At 44.3% G+C, this 20,117-nt stretch overlaps 1 long non-coding RNA gene across 1 annotated transcript in view; it reads right to left on the reverse strand.

Annotated features, from left to right (window-relative positions):
- LOC108637107 overlaps positions 1 to 8,777 on the reverse strand; it is a 55,462-nt gene extending 46,685 nt beyond the window's left edge. Inside the window, exon 1 of the long non-coding RNA XR_001918750.1 lies at positions 8,734 to 8,777. This is a non-coding gene — a long non-coding RNA (uncharacterized LOC108637107). The remainder of the gene's footprint in view (positions 1 to 8,733) is intronic.

Below are 20,117 nucleotides of genomic sequence, written 5' to 3' on the forward strand. Positions count from 1 at the left end.
TTAACCTGAAGGTGATAGTTGTAGAAACAGAAAGAAGTGAATATACTGGAGATGTATCTTGGAGATGAAACTGACTAACTGGATGTGACAAGTGAGGACAAGAGTGGAACGACCCCCAGGTTTTTATCTTTAAAAACTGGGAAGAGGTGATACTCTTTTTCAAGGAAGAAACTTGAGGAAGAACAGTTTAGGGAGAGGGAAAAGATGAGAATAAAGAGTACAGTGTGGGCCCATTACATTTAAGATGTCATTAGATATCCAAGTCAGGGGCGCAGGATGACATCAAGTAGGCAGTCTGATTTATGAGCCTGCAGCTCAAGGAAAGGTCAAGACTGGAGACTAACATTTTGGAGTCATCTGCATGCAGATGGTATTACCATAATAGAACTAAATGAAATCCACCAGGGAGACAGCATAGCTAGAGAAAAGGACCCAGGAGAGAACTGGAGGTCAAGCAAAGACGACAAAGCCAGTTAAGAGATTAAAAGGGAGCATCCAGTGAGACTGGAGGTAACAAATCAGACATGAGAAGCTGGTGTCACAGACGCCAAGAAAAGAAACGATCTGGGTTATCTTTACTCCAAAATTAGCACAGAGAGTTCAGAAGGTTTGCTGAGCTGCTAAGAGCCTTCAGTCAATAATTTATATCTCATTACTCCTCAGAGAAAGAAAAACGTCAGAGTCATGGACACAGTTGCCCCCCAAACGCCCTTAGTCTCTGAGGATCTGATGCGCATCCTCATAGCTCTGCCCCCTCTCCCACTGGAGTAGCTCTCATCTTATTGGCACTGACTCAAGAGCATCTTCTCCATAGTCAAAAAATACAGCAACTTTCAGGACAGATGATTCAAATCAACTAGGCCTTTGAGAGAATGACTTTCTCTTTACATATATTAGAATATTAAGCTACAGACTACCACCGAGTAGGCCACAGATGATGAATGTGAGATGGTTTGCCGACTATTAAGGGTTAACTTTGGGGATGTATTTTAAGTGAAATTCTATTAATAGCCATCACCTTGTCTGCAAGAAACAGTTTGACCCACTGCAAATAATAGCTAACTCAATACTCCATAGCCAATGACTTGAATACGTGTAAAGCCATCAAGGATAAGAACATTTAAAGATCAAATGATATATAGGGAAAAAAGCCTTCTTAATCACCCAAACGACCTAATTTCCCACATTAATCTATAGTAAGATAGTATTTAAGTAATATGAAGTTTCCAGATTAGCCAAGATGAGATATATCCAATTCTGTACCAATTTTAATAGATCTCCACCACAACACTTGAGAGTACTTCAAGTTACGACTTGAGATGTCAGAGTTGGGTGCCTTCAAGAATTGTTTGCATGCTTGTTTTTACTGATGTTGTCATAGTTAATGTGATATAGATAGCTGCTAGTACTTGAACAACAAGGAGGAACTTAAAATTCTCTAGTCACCCACACAAATCTTAAGAGGTCTATCAAAGTACATAAGTGGTATATAAAAGTATACAAATTAGTTGGTCCAGAACATTTCCATCCTCAAATGGAGACAAAGTTTATTTCCCCATTCACTAAAATATTAATATATGTCCACAATCCTCCTCACAATTTTGCCTACAAGCCCAAATGAGTCTCAGACCCTCTGGAAGCTGCTTGCGCCCCCACTGCCCCAAAATTTCCAAGTTAAGGATTTAGAATATTTTCTACTACAGGGTATACCATGTAACTCATCCCCTTATTTGCCACCAGGGAGTCAAAACTTTTCATTTCCCAAAGTGCAGACTTAAGAGACCCTGGGTTTTTCAATTCTCTAGGAAAATGGGCAAGCCCCATAGAGAACTGAAGTTCATCTCCCACTGTGTATGCAGGAAGAGATGCTAGGAGCTGTCCTGTGTCCTGAAAATCTTGAGCTAGCATCCCTAGGAGCTGTCCAAGGTCTCAAATGTTTTCTCAATTGCTTCGCACAGAACGGTCTACAGCCTATCTGTATCAAAACCAACTGGGCATGCATAATAAAATACAAACTCCTAGCCCATCCTAGAGCTACCAAGTCAAAATCTTCATAGGCAAACCTCACAAATCTCCATTTTGACAAGTTTCTCAGGAGCTGCTTGTATATAAGGCAAAGATTTATTTCCCAAAAGTTAATACCACTTCATTAGGACTAGGAACCACTTATTCCCATCTAAATCACTGGTCACCACTAATAAATCAGAAACCTTCAATATTATCTTATTAACAGTCATGATGAGTAATTATATTGCTGAAAGGGACATTAATTACATTTCTTCCAGATGGTTCCTGTCACGATTTGTCACCAAATACAAAGAAAATGGCTACCCACTCCAATATTCTTGCCTGGAAAATCCTATGGACAGAGGAGCCTGGTGGGCTATAGTCTATGCGGTCTCCAAGAATTGGACAAGACTGAGCAACTGAGCACAAAACTCCAGCATCATCAAGGAGTCTCAGGAAAGGCAAACCTTTTTTGAAATTAACTTCAGTGATCTTCTAGCAAGTCTTTCCCGTCCATCCAATCCAGAAACAAAATAACTGTAATTACAACCAGTATTTACTGATCACTCATTATGTGCTATCCATCAAATTTGTAATAATGATTAATAATAGTTTAAAAACAAAAAAAAATTGAATGTTTCTACATGTCCAGCACTGCTCAAAGTTCCTCTCATGATTGTCTCATTTAATCCTTAATATATATATATTCATATATATTTATCCTTATATAAATATATATCCTTAAATGAATATATATTATATATATATAATCCTTAATACATATAATATCCATGATCCCCAAAAAAGCAGGAAAAAATTATAGCCTTTATTACTTAAAGTGTTGGTGCTCACTTATAGGCCTTTGTCATATAAACATATGATGCTAAAGCTAATGTTTTGTCATTGTTTTTTAAAATATGTGAAAATGAGAGAGAATAGAAAAGCCCTTTATTGATTGCTTGTGGTATTCTTGGCACTTTAGCATGCTTTTTTCACTAAAACATCAAAACTATTTATGAATAGGCTTTACTATTCTCATTTTGATGTTTATTGAGGAACTGAAATACAACAAACTGCACTTAAAGTGTGCAATTTAGTAGGTTTTGATACACATACACACCTATAAAACCCTCCTCCAAAAGTTTCCTTGCACCCTTTATTATCTTTGCTTCACTCCTTTCCAGTTCACACCACTGGTTTGCTTTCTGATGCTATAGACTAGTGTGCATTTTCTAGAACTTTACACAAACAAGATCATACAGTGTATACTATTTTTGGCGGCCATCTTATACTCAGCATGATTATTTTGAGATTCATCCATGTTATTCCATTCGTCAATACTTCATTCACTTTTGCTGCTGAGTAGTACTCTGATTACCTCTCACAGTATAAAAAAGAAAACTATGAAAATAAGCAACTCCTCTAAGATCATACAGTAAAGGACTAGATTCAAGTGGAAGTCTGCCCAACACAAAATCCCCAGATTTTCCCACTATTCTCTTTTGTCTTTTTAACTGAGAAACAGCTCTACATACATGTCCAGAATGGGAGAGAGATAGCATCCCAGAGTAAACTGAATATAGTAATCACACAAAAAAAGGAATGTTGTATAACTAGAACGGATGTCACTGTCCTACCCACCCCTCCCATACTATCTGCTCCTAGAAGTACCACCTCCACTCTTGGGCTTCCCTCATCGGAAGAGGAGCTCCAGGGCTCTAGGGCTGCCGAGGTACATGGAGACCACAGTGTACAGGCTCTAAGCTCTAGGTAGAGCCCCATCTTCCAGGCCAAAAGGGAAGGGAGTATCTGTGGCAGCTGATGGGGAGTGGTCAGTGTTATAGTAGGGGAGGGAGGCATCCAAGGAATTATAAAGACCTCATTAAACTGGGTTATTTATTTGACTTCCCCAGCTAGCTAGATTTTTTTAATAGAGACAGAAGAAAAATAACAAGGAGGAAGTGGAAAAAGAAAGGTAAACTACACTTGCTTGACTGGTGATCTCAGGTACCCCTGATTCTTGGAAGCCAAAAACTTAATAGGATATCCCCAGTGGTCCAGTGGTTAAGACTCTGTGCTTCCACTGCCGAGTACATGGGTTCAATTCCTGGTCAGCCAGCTAAGATCACACATGCTCTGCGGCCCAGCCAATAATAATAATTATCATTTAAAAAATTTTTTAACTTAATATACCCCATTGTCCCACAATCCTTAACATATTTTTGAAGATGAATTAATAACAATAAAAACAACAATAACTAGTGTTTATAGATTTCTTGTTATGGGCCAGGCACCAAGCAAGAGAATTCAGTTTTATTTTACTAACTATAAAGCCAGTCCTCAGAAAATATTAAGTGCCTTGTCCAAAGTCACACAACCAGAGAGATGAAGTTATACTCAGAGTTCAGATCTCTCATGACTCACAAGGATTCCAGGCTGCCCTGAACCCAACCACCACCACACACTTCACCATCACCGGTCCATCACAGGCTCACCCTAGGGTATATGTTGACCTAGGTCCTTCACTTTCAGACCCAGGGCACCTTATCTTACCCCATCAGCACATGTCATTCTGTGTTCCCCACCCTCAAAATACTGTTCAACACCTGAGTCAACTTTAAAGATAATCTGACAAACCAATTCTGTACCAAAGAGTTAATGATGATAATGTTAATGATTTTAAAGATTCTTCTCAGGTACCAGCTGGGGCTTAAGACGACAGTGCCTAAAAGAGTGATGGAAATGATGGGCAGGACTTGGATGTAGAGATTTTTCCAAGACTAGGCTTTACACAAATGAGTGTCACAGATTTAGAGACTCTAACGCCAGGCAAATTACTATTCCTCTTTCAGAGGGGCCAACTCAGGCTAAAGTGACCTTTTGGGCAGAAGGGAAAGAGTAATCATAATAGTTGAATAATAATAATAGGAGACAACATTTATAAACTGCTATATGTTAGATATTTTTACCAGTATTATCTCAATTAGTCCACAGTTTCATTAAGTAGGTGCTATTGTTTGGTCCCCCTTACAGATGAAAAACAGAGACACAGAGAGAGTAATCTGACCATCAGTGGCAAGTCTTTCAAACGCCATAACACTCTTTCCTAACTAGTACACAGACCTCCACTAGCTATCATTCATTATGTACCTATTATGTGCCTGCCACTGTGAGACCTATAAGCATATCAATTAACTGAAACTTCACAGTAATCTTCTGAGGCAGGTTATTATTATTACGCCCATTTTATAGATGAGACCCAGGCAGGAAAGAAAGGAAACTGGCTTAAGTGTAAACCTGGAAACCAGCACGGGAAGTCAGCCCTGAGCGTCTGCACTCTCATCCAGCCTGCTGCTGCTGCTGCTGCTAAGTCGCTTCAGTCCTGTCTGACTCTGGGCGACCCCATAGACAGGAGCCCAACAGGCTCCCCCGTCCCCGGGATTCTCCAGGCAAGAACACTGGAGTGGGTTGCCATTTCCCTCTCCAGTGCATGAAAGTGAAAAGTGAAAGTGAAGTCGCTCAGTCGTGTCCGACTCTTAGCGACCCCATGAACTGCAGCCTACCAGGCTCCTCCGTCCATGGGATTTTCCAAGCAAGAGTACTGGAGTAGCTGGTATATATTCCAGTCTAGGTCTTTCTCTTTCTAGGTTAAAAAGGCTCTGGAAACCAAGCAAGCCAAGAAAGGACTTCGGGAGGCAACAGCTCCAAAAGACCACGTAGGGGCGCCATCCTCCCTGCACCGGAGAGAGGGCGGGGAAGCCGGGCTTCTCCCCAGCAGCCCGGGCTCCGATCTAGCCGGCCCCATTCCACAGCAGCCAATCAGAAGCTCTACTGACCGCATGGCGCTCTCTGCCGTGGAGAATGGATAACTCTCTTAAGGGACATCCGGTTTCCAAACAAGTAACGTGACGTACACCTCACGGGTAGTCGCCACTGGAATCTGTAGCGGGAAGAGAAGGCTCCAGACGTTTTTACCTGAAAAATTCTCTAGACGAAGATTCTCTGCCCCGCTCTTCCACAGCAGAGAAGGCGGCAACCAATCCGGATAGTCCTTTACAGATTTATCATATCCGCCAGTGATCGCTCTACCTTCCCAGACGATCCCGTACCATTTGAGCCTAGCCGTGGCGCAGTTTGCCTCTGCCGCTCACGTAGTCCAGGGTGAGGGGAGACTCTTTGTGGCCCGAGCAGGGGGCAGAAGCTGAGCCCTCGACCCCGCTGGGATGTGCGGTTCTGTAGGTTGGGAAATAAGCAGAAGAGCAACCACAGACAGCGGTCACCGCATATCTTTGCCGGCGCTGCAGTGGGCACCTGGCTTGGTTCTGACCCAGAATTTTAGATTGAGGCTTCACTCATGCATTCCCAAGGGCTTCCACATGCAGTCACCCCTGCTCTAATCTCGCTCACTTCGACCTTTCAGGATCCCACGTAAAATGTCACGTCCTCTCCTTGCAGGGACTGCTCCTCTGTGAGCGCCTTTGGAACTTTGTAAATATCACATTGCAGCATTTGGCGCACTGGTTCATCATTTGTTACTCCCATATGAGCCTGAGGGTAGAGACCAGATTTTAAGCGTCTTTGCACTGGGAAAGTTATTCAAACTCTGGGCACGGCCCGTTTCTAAATTGTTAAATGGGATAATAGTACCTCCTGCCTAAAGTATTTGCATTAAATTAATACTTACAAAACGAAAGTATCTTGCACACAGCAAATGCTCCCAAAATGTTAACTCCTGTTATTCCTATGCCTGGTGTAAGCCGACAAAAGGAACTCAGTGGGGTTAGAATCAGTTTGACACACTCATTCTTGGAGATTCAAATCTTGACTTCCTCAAAACTGCTGCAAGAAGGGAATGGTAAACCTTATTTCAATATAGATATAGTACTTTAATGGGTTCCCTGTAGCTCAGCAGTAAAGAATCTGCCTACCAATGCAGGAGACACGGGTTTCATCCAGGGGTGGGGAAGATACCCTGGAGAACAAAATAGCAACCTAATCCTGTATTCCTGCCTGGGAAATGCTATGGACAGAGGAACCAGGTGGGCTACAGTCCATGGAGCTGCAGAGTCAGACTCGGTTTTGCTGCTAAATAACAACAGCATAGTACTGAAACATGTTATCAAAGCTGACAACAACGCTCTGGAGCCGGAACCTGGGCTGAAGTTATGACTAACTTGCCAGCTGGACGACCATGGAAATTATCTTCAAAGTTCTTAGGTTTCTCAACTGAAGTGGGGATGATAATAATATCAGTACCTAATTCATAGGGTTGTAGTGCTTGCAAGCAATGCGTGAGAAGTGCTGAGGACAGTGTAACAAGTTCTCCATTTTCTCCTTCTTTCCTATTCCAATTTCACTTAGGGAGCAAGGGCAAGGACGCAATGGTACAGTATAGTTTTGTATCCTCTACCTTACACTTTAACTTTTGCAAAGTACATTTGTATCTTATCTCATTTAACACCCAAAGCAACCCTGTAAGGTTCAAGGCACTTACTGGTTTGCTAGAAGCCCAAAGCACCTTTTTGGTACAGCTTTACATATATGCATTTGGAAGAAAGTTCTTTGTTGTTGTAATTTAACATTTATTCTACAGCTTGTTTTCTTGACTTTACAGTACATCTCAGAGATCTTAGTATGCCTGTTTCCCTGTTTCTTTTTAATTACTGCACAGTCCTTCATACCTGAATTCATTTAACCATGCCTCTATTGTCACGCATTGCAATTTTTAAAGCAAAATTCTGTTGAGTCTCCCTTAAGGCCCAAGGCTTTGATTATTCAGACTCTGAGCAGTCTCCAGGCCCAAAGACTCAAGTCACCAGGAAATGAAATCCTTACAATCACGACTGCTCCAGATTTCTCCCAAGCCACTCTATCCAGCAAGCTGTGGGATGTGAGTCCTTCCTCCCAGTGAGGAAAGGATCGGGAGCAGGTATACACATAAGGTTGGAAAGGGCTGATGATGACTTTAACCTTCAGTGGGACCGGCAAGGGGGTCTCCCAGAGGGCCCCTCCCCGAAGCTAAAGGTTTCTCAGCACCTCTGCCCTCGTTGCGACTGCATCCAGGTCTCTCGCACACTTGTCGCGGGACTAATGCCCCTCACACCCTAAGAACTTGTTTAACTGCAACCTCCCCACCAGCACACCGGAAAAGACACAGCATTCTATTGTCAGATGCACCGTTATTCCAAGAAAGCTCTCCAGAAATCCTGGCAGAGTTCCCAGCCCAGCTTTTTCTAAGGGATCAGGTTCAGTTAGGAGGAAAAAAAAGGAGTGCAGGAAGGTACTCATCAGGACACAGGGGACCCTGAGACATACAGTTCTAAAATATAGCTCTGCAGCCAAGAAAGTTGCTTACCTTCCCTGAGCCTCAGTTTCTTCATTTGTCTGAAAGACACAGACAAAGGAGAGGGAAGATCCAGGACACATAAATGGAGAAAGAAGGGCATGCAAGCATTGTGAGCAAAGCTATCAGGGAAAGACGAGACAGAGTAGCCAGACCAGGCACTAGCCCCTTGGTGATGGATGGAGACTCTCCTGGAGTACAGCTCAGCATGGGAGTCTCCTCGCTGCCATCCTGCAAGAAGCTGAGAAACAGGACTAGGTCTCGGGATATGCCGAGGCTGTGGCCAAGTTTCAGTCCATATAAAGTGCTCTCTCCTCAGCCTCTGGAAGATCCTGTACATCCATAGATGCAGTCTCATAGGGCACAGGCTATGATCTGCTTACCCCACTATGCAGTCCACTTTCTTCCTTAGGAACAGAACCACGATTTACCGTTGGGAACCATTGCCTTTGGGAATAAAACTACATTTCCCAGATGCCTTTGGAAATATTTTTCTGCCAGTGAGATGTAAGACGGAGTTCTGTTGGGGGCTCCCTGGGAGGCACGGTGAAGCCTGCCCTGGACCCCTTTTGTTTCCCCCCCTCTTTCCCTCTGCCCTCTCTTTCCTCCTTCCTCTGTGGAATGAGATGACTGAGATGGCTAACAATGGGCCTTGAACTGCTTACCACCAGACTGTGATGTGAGAAAATGAAAAAACCCTTATATGTTTAAGTGACTGCCATTTTTGGCTTCCTGCTGTATGTAGCCTGGCCTAATTTCTAACTGACCAGTCTTTCTTCCCCAAGGTTTAAGAAAGCAACTTATATCCCACTGATTTTTTTTTTTTTTTAAGAACAAAGCAGAGGAATTAAAGTCTATTACTGGCTCAACTATCTCAACATTACATACACTTAGAACATTCCTCTGACTGGGTCAGGTTGACCTGCACAAAATTAACCCTGGGCTCATGAAACACTTTAGGCCAAAACACACAACATACTCTCTGCCAAAACCACACGCTGGCATGGCCTTGACATTCTAGTTCTGTGTAGGAAAAAAAAAAAAAAACGTAATATTCTGCAGAAAAAGATTCTCAGCACAGGCACACTCCTCTACATTTTTGCCAGTGATAGTGTTCAGCTCAGTCTCTACACCAAACTCAGTAATGGCTTCTTTTGAACAGAATCCAGCCACGGTAGAGGTCTCTGAGGAATGTTCCAGCACTCACAGCTGACTTCTGGCTCAAAGCCTTCAAAATTTCCAACCCCTGTTTCTCCTTAAGAGGAATTCTGCCAGCCCCTTCCTTAGTAAACCTTTTGCAAGCCTGCCCTCCAGGGGAGATTGTGGGAGGGAACGCTTGTTTCAGAGCTATGGTTCGCCAACCTGAGAGGCCTCAGAATTACCTGGAGGGCTTGTTATAATACAAATTGGGCTCTAAACCCACAGTTTCTGATTCGGTAGATCTGGGTGGGGGCCCAAACATTCGAAGCTTTAATAAATTCTCCAGTAACACTGATGCTGTCAATTCAGAGACCACATTTTGAGAACCACTCTCCTAGAGAAAGGCAAAGTTCTCCAGGCTACTTCTTTCAGGCATTTGGGGAATTCCCACTAGACCCTGGCGGCGGCTTCTGCATAGCTGCCCTGAGAATCTGTCGGCCAGGACCTCTGTCTGCCTTCCCAGCCCCAGAGTCCCCCTCAGGCCCCTCAGGGAGAGTTCATTCCCACTGGGCCACTGAGCCAGGCACCCACCCCCACAGGCTCTTCCTCCTGTGGGTTCTCCCTTACAGTGTAGGGGGTTGGGCTCAGAGAGAGGGAGAGATGGAATACCTTATTTTTCCTTAATGCCTAAATATTATTATAAACATGTGTATTGCTTTTATAATGAAATGACTGAAAAAATGTAAAGGAATGCACACTCATTTGGAAATATTCATTAATAACTAATATGTATTAAATAGTTACTCTGTTCCAGGTCTGATACTGATGCTCATTTAATAACCATATTTCAGCTCTAAAAGAGGCTGGGAGAAGTTAAGTAACTCGCCCAATGTGACTCAGCTAGCCAGTGCCAGAGCAGGGATTCGGTCTCAGGTCTCCCTAGTTCCAGAGCTCTATCCTTTCACGCTCAGGCGATGCTGTGGCTTAAAAATGCTGCTCAGTGACTTCCCTGGTGGTCCAGTGGTTAAGAATCTGCCTTGCAATGCAGGGAACGCGGATTCCATCCCTGGTGGGAGAATTAAGATCCCACACATGCCAGAGCACCTAAGCCTGCAAGCTCGGGGGCTCGCGCGCCACAACTAGAGAATCCATGCGCCGCAATGAAAGATCCCGCATGAGGCAGCTAGGACTGAAGCAGCTAAACAAATAAACATTTTAAAAGAAAATAAAAACTTAAAAATGCTGCTCATTTTCTAATGCCACTGGGACATGCATTATCTATGAAGATGCTGCTGCTGCTGCTGCTAAGTCGCTTCAGTCGTGTCCGACTCTGTGCGACCCCATAGACGGCAGCCCATCAGGCTCCGATATGACCCTAAAGGGACCAAAAATCGGTTCATGAGGGCTTGAGGGGGACAAAAAAATGTTCACTCTTTTTGTGTATAAAGCACAGATTTACATATAGTACATAAAAGGTATGCAGTGTATCTGTAGCATTGCATTATATGGGAGAGAAGTAGTTAGGGGAAAATACCTGAGAAGTCTCCTTACAGAGACAATGAAAGTTGAGAAACACTGTACAAGGATATGCTGGCAAAGAGCTTGCTCACTGAGAGAGTTAGCTTTGTCTTAACACAACTTCCAAAGTTTTCTCATGGAGCAGAGGACAAACAGAACATCTGACATTTATTGTTTAAAGCTTTCCAATCGGTATGCCATATGGTCCTCCCAAGAACCTCTTGATGTAGTCATTAAGGAAGATATTTACTGTCCACATCTAATAGATGAAGGAAATAAACTTTGAAGATAATAACCATCAACCTAGATTTAATACCAAACAAAACTTATTTTTAAGAATAAAGTGATTTAAAGAAATTTGTCAACAAAGAAAAGCAGAGCTTGTTACCAATAAACCCTCAGTAAGAAAACTTTAATGTCTGCGATGAAAGAAGAAATGAGGAAAGCAAGAAAAGTTGTTAACACATGACCAAATCTATACAAACACTGATGTATAAAACAATGGTCATAACATCTAATTGAGGGGCTTCCAAACGTTCGACAGAACAAAGATGTTGGACTACTGCTAAGTCACTTCAGCCGTGTCCGACTCTGTGCGACCCCATAGGTGGCAGCCCACCAGGCTCCCCCGTCTCTGGGATTCTCCAGGCAAGAACACTGGAGTGGGTTGCTATTTCCTTCTCCAATGCATGCAAGTGAAAGTGAAGTTGCTCAGTAGTGTCTGACTCCTAGTGATCCCGTGGACTGCAACCTACCAGGCTCCTCCGTCCATGGGATTTTCCAGGCCAGAGTACTGGAGTGGGGTGCCATTGCCTTCTCCAGATGTTGGACAATGGTGGCCTATAGGTCAGGAAGGAAGACTGGAGTTAAAACATGCTCAAGTCCTTGAGTTGTCTGGGCAGAAGAAAACAAATATTAGCCTGAGAATTTAAGTTACACATGTATGTTAAATTTCCAAGTTAAAGAATAGACGCCAAGCATAAAACCACTCAATCAGAAGAATGGAAGGAACAAGTCCTGTGCTATCTCATCACAAGTGTTATGAATCATTGAAAAAAATAAATCAAAGTCTTTAATTAAAATCATCTTTGAATATAGTCTTTTTAAATGTTACTTAAAATCAATTGCGTGAGTTAAGTTTTTCATACCAACAATAAGAAAGTCCTTTTTTCCCTTTATCATCATGACTTTTATGACTTAAAAAATTTCCAGGGTTTAAAGTGTTTCCTAAAAGGTGATCCATAAAATTCCAGCCTCCTGAAATTCTAAGCCCCAGGGAGAAGGATTCATGGTCCGGCAGTGTGATGGATGCTGAACACCAGGTCCACCTAGAGGCTCACAAAGCTCTAAGGCTCTAAGAAGACCGACATTTAGTAAGGAAACCTCCTTGTCTTGGTCAGTTTCAGGATTTTCCAAACATTCCCCACCCCAATCCCCCCATGGAATATAATAACACCCCATGGAACCCACTCAGGGAACTTCTAGAAAAACCTTCCTATTTGAGCTGGATGGCTCAGAGAGGAAATACACCAAAAACAAAAAATGTGGACTCAATTCTTTCAGGTTGTTAACAAAATTCTTTTTAAAGTTGAAACTTTGACCTCAAGCAATTTGAAACATTGCATGATCAGCCACTTGTGCAACCTCACAGTTACACCCCTTGGTACCTAAATACTGCCTACACACACACACACACATATCACACACACACACACACCACACACACACACACATACCACACACACACACATACCACACACACACATACCACACACACACATACCACACACACACGCACACACACACACCACACGCACGCACACACACACACAGGGACTTTTTCTTCTATAATCTCCTGACCACAGAGACAGCCTGCCTACACCCACGACCCATGCCTCTCACCACCACACTCTTCAAATGACCAGTGCTGGATTTCCCACCTCATGTGTTCCCATCTCTCCACTGCTTAACCACCATCTTCTTCCTCCCCAGTTTGGTTTTGGAGAAGTTTGAAATGGGATGAGACTAAAGAGATTTCTGAGCAGATGGTCTCCTAGCTCCTTGGGGTAGGGTCCATGACTAAAAGTGCCCCACGATGAGTCACTTCCTTTCCGACTCTAGTCCTCAGTTTCCCCACAGGTCTAAGGAGCTCCTTCTGATCTCTGATTGTGCATCTATAAAATGAATTGATGGACGATGATTCCTACCTTTTCTTCCATCTCTGACATTCTCTGATCTCAGAACCCACCTGACTTCACTCTCACAGAGAAGGCAGCTGCAGCCCAGAAAGGCAAAGCAACTTGCCCGAGGTCACACAGCCAGTACATGGCAGAGCAGGGACCGGACCTGCCTTGGCCCTGAGTCCTAACTCATACATGCACATGTTTGCCCATGGGTGTTGTGTGAGCGTGCAGGTGTTTGTGCACACTTAGTTGCTCAGTCGTGTCCAACTCTTGTGACCCTATAGACTGCAGCCCGCCAGGCTCCTCTGTCCATGGGATTCTCCAGGCAAGAATACTAGAGTGGGTTGCCATTTCCTTCTTCAGGGGATCTTCCCAACCCAGGGATCGAACCCAGGTCTCCTGTATTGCAGTCAGACTCTTTACTGACTGAGCTACAAGGAATGTGGTGTGCGCATGTGAATGCATATATGTGAATATGTGACAAGGTTGTATATTCTGAACTTTCTTCTTGGACTACAATATTTCCAAAGGCACCCATGCTCCTGAGGGGTGCCGTGCAGCCAGCCTTGGATAAGAGACAGGAGGGGCAGATGTGGGGAGGTAGGAGCTACAGGAATGCTATAAAGAGTCACATCTTCCTCCTCTTCAACCCCTCCATCGCAGGGCCTCATGCTCCTCTCCTAGCCAGATGTGGCTTCTCCAGCCAACTTGACCCCGTGGGAGCTGCCTCCTGCTCCCAGTTCAGAAGCACCAGGCAGGTTGACTGTTGATCCTAAGGAGGCTTAGAAGTGGTTTCTCTCCCAGGATTCTCTGGGGTTCCAGCCAGCCAGTGCCCTCCACAGCCTCCAGGTGGAGACAGAGCGATCCTCTAGGGATGAGGTTAAACCTGGTCCGCTGTGCTGCCTCCGTCTAAGTTCACAGCTCCCTGGGACCACAGCTTCCTCCAGCTGCTCACACATTCACCTATTCACTGCAGCTGTGTGTGCCCTGTTGCTGAGTATAAGACTTCTAAGTGGTTACGGTACATGGTACCCAGGGAGGAACCTGACTGGGACACAGACAGTCGCCAAATTCTGCCTGACTTAGGCTACGCAGCCCAGCACAGCCATCGGCCTTTTGTTGCCACCATGGTTTAACCCTCGGTTGACCAGCTGGATTTTTATACCTAGAGATTGCTGTCACACTTGCTGGCTTCTGTCTTCATCCCCCTGCAGCTCCTCCCCTGCCATTCTACTCTGCATTTCTTCATTGTGTATGGTGTGTGTGTGTGTGTGTGTGTGTGTGTGTGTGTATGTACACACAAATGTTGGGGGATTGAGAATTGTCACTAGCTAATCTGTTGCAATAGGAAGAGGGAATGATGAGTATCTTCAAATTCCTAATCTCAAAGTCAGTCTGATCTTTCCAGAAATGTCATTCCAGGTATGGGAAGAAAATTCAGGGGCTCAGATCACATAAGCTCCCCCTTCTCACCCCAAGAGATAGGTTATGCATATGCCCAGGAAATGTTCCTTCCAGGGTTCTTGACACTGGCCCCAACCACAGTCGGACCCACCACCATCCATACCCAGAGTAAAGAGAAGATCCATCTTAGCCCTGGGGTCTGTGTCCTGAGGCAAAAGGGCTGGAGTGAGTCATCTCCCGTGATGCCCCCCAGAGGTGGATGAGGCTGGGAATAGGTAGCCCCACTCCAGTTCTGTTGGTTTGGGAGGGAAGTTTTATACTGCGTGGACGGACAGTGTCAATTCACAAAAGAGAGAGAAACTGGAAGGCTGTGCCCCCACGGGTTTCAACCTGGCCACCCCTCAGAATCCCTGAAAAGGTCTTCAATGATGCAAATGTGCTAAGCAAACCACAGACTGATGAAACTGAAACTCCAGGTGGGAAACCCAAGAGTCTGTGTTAGAAGGAAGCTCCCCAGATGATTCCGATGCACAAGCAGCATCCAAAGGGAGTGATATACCCAGACATCAGGAGCCTCTTGATGTGAGGCAAGAAGAAGCGATACAGTATCACCAGTGAAACATTCCTACCAGAATGTCTAACCTGAATCCCATGAGCAAGCAATCTGACAATGTCAGTTGTGCGACATTCTACAACACAACCAGTCTGGACTCTTCAAGACAGTCAGTACCAGTATCAATGACTCAGTATTTAAGGCACAGAAGAGAGGCTATTTTAGATGAAAAGATACTAAAAAGACACAACAACTCAATGCATTGCATAAACCTTGACTAGACCTCAGATTTAAAACACACATATAAATCTAAACAACATTTTGAAGACAATTGGAGAAATCTGAAACTTTGCATATAAAATATAGGTTAGATGATATTGTAAAATTGTTAATTTTTTGCTGTAATGAGGATATTGTGGCTGTGTGGTTCTTTCCTGTTACAAAAAACCTGCTAAATATTTGAAAGTGAAATGTTCCAATTTCTACATACAAAAAATATAGAGAACAGGATCTGCAGGAAATGTAGCAAGTGGTAATAACTTAAATCTAGTGAAAGGAACATAGGTCTTCATTCTATCATTCTTTCCAGTTTTCTACATTCTACAGTCTCTACATTCTCTGTTTTCTCTACATTTCTCTACATTTTCTACATTTCTACATTCCAATTCTAACATTTCTTTCAATAAAACATAATTTTTGAATATTGACATTATCTATGAGTGGGGAGATTTTATTTGGTTCTGAGTTTCTTTTCCCACCCTTGGCTTTGTCTACATTTTGGCAATAAAACACAGGACACTTTCATAACTGTTGCTGTGTAATCAGCAGCTGGGACGCAGGGCGATGGCAGGCTTGCGCCTGGCGGTCTCTTCCTCTGGGGAAAGCAGGCCTCGGCGGGCTGCCTCCACAAAGCGGGCTCCGGTCCTTCGGTCTCTGTCTCATTCCGCCAAGAGTATACACCAAGCGCTGGATGTCGGCTGTGGGGGCAGCAGGTAGGGCTTTAGAGGACAAAGTGTGACCCCTCCCGGGTGACCTGGCAGCCGCAGGCCCGCTGACACTGCCTCTTGTCTATGCTCAGCGGTGGGCTTCTAAGCAGATGCCTCTGCCCACAGCCTCGGTTCCTCTCCACAGCGGTCCATCTCACCAGTGCTGCCACAGGGACGCTGACTGTAGCTTGTTGCTGCCCACTGCCAGGGGCTGAAGGGTGGAGGGAGAGAGGCGGGAAGGGGCAGGCAGGCAGGGGAGAGCTGCCGGAGGCCAAGCATCTTCAGTAAGTGAGGCTCAGAGGAAGGAATCCCTTCTCCTCACGCACAAAAAAGCATCCTTCCTGCTTCTGTCTGCAAGTTGGCCACTTCCCTTAGAGGCTTAGAGAACCATTTTGCTTGGAGGAGTCAGGATGTGAACCCAGGCAACCCAACCCACACATCTAAGCACTTCATATGTCAAAATGCCTTCGGCAAAGGAATTTTCTAAAGAAATTCCACTTGGACACCAGATCCCTAGTGGTTTAACAATGTCTCTCCCCGGGAGCTGAAGTTTTCTCCTACCCAGTGTCAGGCTGAGTGTTGGCTGCCTAAGCTTCTCCTCTTCTTTCCCGGAAAACTGGTGGAATGTTCCACCCTCGTGTGAGTGTCTCCATACTCACCCTGGGCTAGAAGTTTGGCCACAGACCAGCCAGTCATAGCAGACACTTCAGACATACTGTGGCCTCCAGCCCCCAAAGCAGCTCTGCAGCTCAGATACCAGGAGCTGGGGGCTCAGTCCTTACAGTGGAGGGGAGCGGGGAGGAAGGCGGGTCTTGGTCCTGGGGTGCAACAACCGGAAAGCTGTGGCTTCTCTAGAGAGGCCCTGAGATAAGCCCATGTAAAATCTTCAGGAAAACTTTTTGCAACATGGTGATAACATCCACCAGGGGGCAGCAGATCCTCATGGAAAGAAATTCCTAAACGCAAAGGCGTGGGAACCCTCAGGGGCCTTTAGCCAGGATTCTGACAGCCCACGGAGAACTCAGGTAGTTGAGGCAACAGTGAGTCTGAATATAATCAAGCTTTATATTTGGTTAGTGCTTCATGAACATCAAACTTTCCCACATATAACCTCAGCTGAACTATACAATGGTCCAGAAGCTATGAAGCATCAATGTCTCTACATGACAGATGAGAAAAGGCTCAGAAAGGTGAGGTTTAGGTGACTTGGCCAAGTCAGAGGGCTAGTAGTTTATCGGATTGGGAACCTGGGTCCCGGCCGCCTGATCCACATTCAGTGGTCTCCCCATGCCTGTTCACAGTCATCGCAGCTGTGGTTTCGCCGTGGCTGACCACCTGTGCATTTCCTCTTTTCATTTTCACAGCAATCTGTGAGGCACGCTCTCTAATTATCCCCACTTCACAGACAAGGAAAGGGAGGTGGAAGAAATTAGCTTGCACGAGTAATAAAGCGTGTAGCTAGGATCTGAATGCGGGTTTGTCTGACCCAATATTCCACTAACACGTGCTACTTCCCTGTTGTAACCTGTAGTCAGCAGCGTCTGTTGAGATACACTTGTGTTTAAGTACTCTGCTCGTCACCACTGATACAGCATCCAATTTAGGAAAACTAAGATGTGGGTGCCCTTACTGGGTGCCACGGAAAGCCAGCAGGCTGAGTCTATTAACCCTGTTTTATAGATGAGGTAACAAGGCCTAGAGAGGGTCATGAACTTGCCTGAGGCCACAAGACAGCACATGATGGATCAGGGATATGCACCCAGGACATTTGCTATGCCTGCTGCTTTCTTACACCTCCCAGGACCAAATTTGCAGAGCCAAAATATCAGAAATAGGAAATGTTTCAAAACACAGGAGAAATTCAATTGTGGTAGACATCTCATTGGATCTCTGTGGTCCTCCATGCTCAGCCCACAACCCAGACTCCTGCCAGGCAAGCCCCTTCTCACTCACAGACGCTTCTTCCCTTTCCCATCACCAAGGCAGGCTTTTCTCCTGGAATGGCCCAGAAAAATAAAGGCAGACCATTTTGCATACTGAGGACCTCTGATGAACTGCTCTTATTGGGGGTCAAACAAGCTTCCCCATGACCCTCTTCTGTCTGCATTCTACCGCCACCGAGAGGCACAGAGTAACAGCAGCTCTGGCATCAGATGCATGCCAGGGGCATACAGGTGTCCTCCTATTGGTTTTACCCAAGCAAGTTCCAGCCCGGGGCATCCCTGTTGTTCTTCCAACAGATTCCAGTCGTCAGCCGGCTAGAAAGCTCCCTCAACTTCAGGGCTACCATTTCCCACTCAGTACACTTGGAGATTCTCAGCTTATGTCCCCTCAGAGCTCTTAGTAGAAAAATATGCCCCCTCTGTACTGTCCCCTAAAGCAAGCTCACGTGCCTGCTGCAAGGGCAGGGGTATAGCATTTGAAAGGAATATTGGATTTGGAAAACTGAGTTCAAAGGTAAAACCCAGTTTTTGCACTCACCAGTGGGAAAGAACAAATCCCTTAATTTCTCTGGGCTGGGCATCATCTTCCTCCCCTTACCATGGGAAGGACAGCTTTAGAGTTATCATGGCATTAAACAAAGTAGCATATCATAGAAGGCACTTTGCAAACTGTTAGTTGCTATACAAACTTAGCTCTGCTTGCTGCATATCCATGTAAAAAGGGAAGAAGAGGATTTAAAATGTGATTGAAGTGCAAATATTCAGGAAATTAATCCCCCCCTCCAAATAAAGAGCAAAGGCCTTAAACAGATAATTCAGTAGAGATATATAGATGCCAAATAATCACACAAAAAGATCCTAAACATTGTTTAGTGAATTGTTCAGTTGACAAGTCCAACTCTTTGCAACACCATGGACTGCAGCACACCAGCCTTCTCTCTCCCTCACATCTCCCGGAATTTGCCCAAGTTCATGTCCATTGAATCAGTGGCGCCATCCAACCATCTCATCTCCTTAGTCAATAGGTAAACACAAATTAAAGCCACAATGAATATACTACTACACACTTATTAAAATTAAAGTTTTAAAAGAATCTAGTGAGAATGCAAAATGGTACAGTCACTTTGAAAAACAGTTTGTCAGTTTCTTAGTTATATATGCACTTTTCATGTAAATCAGCAATCCATATATTTAGTATTTAACCAAGAGAAACAAAAGGAAAAAAAAAAAAAAACTATGTCTGCAGAGGTTTACTCAGAATAACCCAAACTGGAAACAACAACTTTAATGAGTGAACAGATCATTAAGCTGTGTTTCATCATACAACTGGATACCGCTCAGCAGTGAGCAGAAACACACTACAGCGTGATGAATCAACTGGGCATCATGCTAGCAAAAGAAGTAAGACCTAAAAGGATATATATTCTGCTAGTCCATTTGTATGGCATCCTGCAAAAGGTAAAAAAAAAAAAAAAAAAAAGCCTGTAGTGACTCAGAACAGACTAGAAATTAAGCGAAGTTAAGCCAAAGACAAATATCACACAAATTGCTTATATGTGGAATTTTTTTTTAATGATACAAATGAATTCATATGCAAAACAGAAGTAGACCCACAGACATAGAAAACAAATTTATGGTTACTAAAGGGGAAATGAGGGGAGAAATACACCAAGAGTTTGGGATTAACATATGCACACTACTATATACAGGCTTCCCAGGTGGCTTAGTGGTAGAGAATCTGCCTGCCAATCCAAGAAACATGGGTTTGATCCCTGGGTCAGGAAGAGCCTCTGGAGAAGGAAATGGCAATCCCTCCGGTATTCTTGCCTGGAGAAGCCCATGGACAGAGAACCCCGGCAGGTGACAGTCCACGGGGTCGCAAGAATCAGACAGGACTTCACGACCGAAACAACAGCTACTGTATATAAAATAGATAACCAGTCAGAACCCAACAATATTTTGTAATAACCTAGAAGAGAAAAGAATCTAAAAAAGAAGATACATGTATAAGCGAATCACTTTGTTGTCTACCTGAAACTA

This window comes from Capra hircus, chromosome 11, assembly GCF_001704415.2.
Source record: "Capra hircus breed San Clemente chromosome 11, ASM170441v1, whole genome shotgun sequence".
Classification (NCBI taxonomy): domain Eukaryota; kingdom Metazoa; phylum Chordata; class Mammalia; order Artiodactyla; family Bovidae; genus Capra; species Capra hircus.